The sequence below is a fragment of the Harmonia axyridis genome, chromosome X (genome assembly GCF_914767665.1).
Source record: "Harmonia axyridis chromosome X, icHarAxyr1.1, whole genome shotgun sequence".
Lineage (NCBI taxonomy): Eukaryota > Metazoa > Arthropoda > Insecta > Coleoptera > Coccinellidae > Harmonia > Harmonia axyridis.
In genome coordinates, this window is record NC_059508.1 from 37,038,014 (window position 1) to 37,040,513 (window position 2,500).

The window sequence follows — 2,500 nt, forward strand, 5'->3', positions numbered from 1 at the left end:
GGTTGCCTTCTAATGTGTTTTTAAAGCGTAAATCAGTAATCAGAATCAATATTCATTGTCGACTTTAATTTTTATAAGGAAAAATGTTCACGTCCTTAAACGCCTCCCCATCATCAGCCCGAGTCCAAGTCGATGTCAGTCCCGAGCGGACGGTGTCAGATACTACCTATCGCCGAGGTCTGGACTTGGCGAGATATTACGACGTGAAATGTTCCGATACAACTTTTGAACCAGGATAGTTAGAGAGATGATTTCTTCTATGTTGTACGTTGATTGTGGAATGAAATACGGAAAATAACTCGCCATGACCGAGGTGATTACGATTTTTTTTTTTTTTCGAAAAAAATTTTCTGATCGTGGAATTTTCTCAAATTTGATTTGGTTGCCTCCTTATATGTTCTAATAGCGATAATCAACAATCAGAATCAAAATCCATGATCGGGTTTGATTTTTATAAGGAAAAATGTTCACGTCCTTTTTTTCAACCCCGACTCATTGACGATGTTAGAACCGAGCCGGCGGTGTCAGATACGACCGATCGCCCCGGTCCCGATCGTCATTTACGTTGTGCATCGGTCTGCCCGAGATTACGTGGTGCATCGGTCTGGACTTAGAGATATATTTTCGACGTGAAAATGTTCCGATACAACTTTTGAACCAGGATAGTTAGAGAGATGATTTTTTCTGTGATGTACGTCGATTGGGGAATGGATTGTGGAAAATAACTTGCCATGACCGAGGTGTCCTCGAATTTTTTTTTTTTTTCGAAAAAAATTTTCTGATCGTGGAATTTTCTCAAATTTGATTTGGTTGCCTCCTAATGTGTTCTAATAGCGATAATCAACAATCAGAATCAAAATCCATGGTCGGGTTTGGTTTTTATAAGGAATAATGTTCACGTCCTTTTTTTCAACCCCGACTCATTGACGATGTTAGAACCGAGCCGGCGGTGTCAGATACGACCGATCGCCCCGGTCCCGATCGTCATTTACGTTGTGCATCGGTCTGCCCGAGATTACGTGGTGCATCGGTCTGGACTTAGAGATATATTTTCGACGTGAAAATGTTCCGATACAACTTTTGAACCAGGATAGTTAGAGAGATGATTTTTTCTGGGATGTACGTTGATTGGGGAATGGATTGTGGGAAATAACTTGCCATGACCGAGGTGTTCTCGAATTTTTTTTTTTTTTTTCGAAAAAAATTTTCTGATCGTGGAATTTTCTCAAATTTGATTTGGTTGCCTCCTAATGTGTTCTAATAGCGATAATCAACAATCAGAATCAAAATCCATGGTCGGGTTTGGTTTTTATAAGGAATAATGTTCACGTCCTTTTTCGCCTATGTTCTTTTTCGACGTGAAATGTTCCGATACAACTTTTGAACCAGGATAGTTAGAGAGATGATTTTTTCTGGGATGTATGTTGATTGACGTACGAAACTTGGAAAAAAATAGAAAAGACCGAGGTACTCTAGAAAAAAAAATTTATTGAAAATATTTTTTTGATTTCGGAATTAATTCGAAATTCATTCAGATGTCTTCTATCAATATCGCGAAAGAAAAATCAATAATCAGAATCGATATTCATCTAAGATTATTTCCTTCTGGATTGTGTTAACATTCGGTACGATCTTGTCTACGTGATGCATCGGTTTGTTTCTCGGCTCTTGTGAGCAAGTTGGACACTCGAGACGGCCTCCATCGATCGGATTAGGCGGGCTTTAATGTTAACGTGCTGCATCGGTGTGATCTTGTTTACGTCATGCATCGGTATAGCTTTAAATCGCGCCGTAAAGTCGTTCACGTCATGCATCGGTATCTTAAATCGCGCCGTAAAGTCGTTCACGTCATGCATCGGTATCTTAAATCGCGCCGTAAAGTCGTTCACGTCATGCATCGGTATCTTAAATCGAGCCGAAAAGTCGTTCACGTCATGCATCGGTATGGCTTTAAATCGCGCCCTAGGGTCGTTCACGTCATGCATCGGTGGCACAAAAAAAAGACGCCGATGCATGACGTGAGCCGACTTTTCGGCTCGATTTAAGATACCGATGCATGACGTGAACGACTTTACGGCGCGATTTAAGATACCGATGCATGACGTGAACCGACTTTTCGGCATGAAGTCAGCTAAAATTATCGTGTGCATCTTGGGTCGGTCCACGTACCGTAGATCAGAGAGGGACGACGTACATACATCGGATACATTTGTATCCAACAAGTTACGATCGTCGTCTGATCCAGCGGTAATCGGACCTACTCTCGTGAATTTATTTTGCCCCTTGAATAATTTTGTACCGATGCACGACGTGAAGTCGACTTTTCGGCATGGTTTAAGCTAAAATTATCGTGTGCATCTTGGGTAGGCCCACTTACTACAGATCTGAGACGGACGACGTACATACATCGGATACATTCGTATCCAACAAGTTACAATCGTCGTCTGATCCAGCGGTAATCGGACCTACTCTCGTGAATTTATTTTGCCCCTTGAATAAC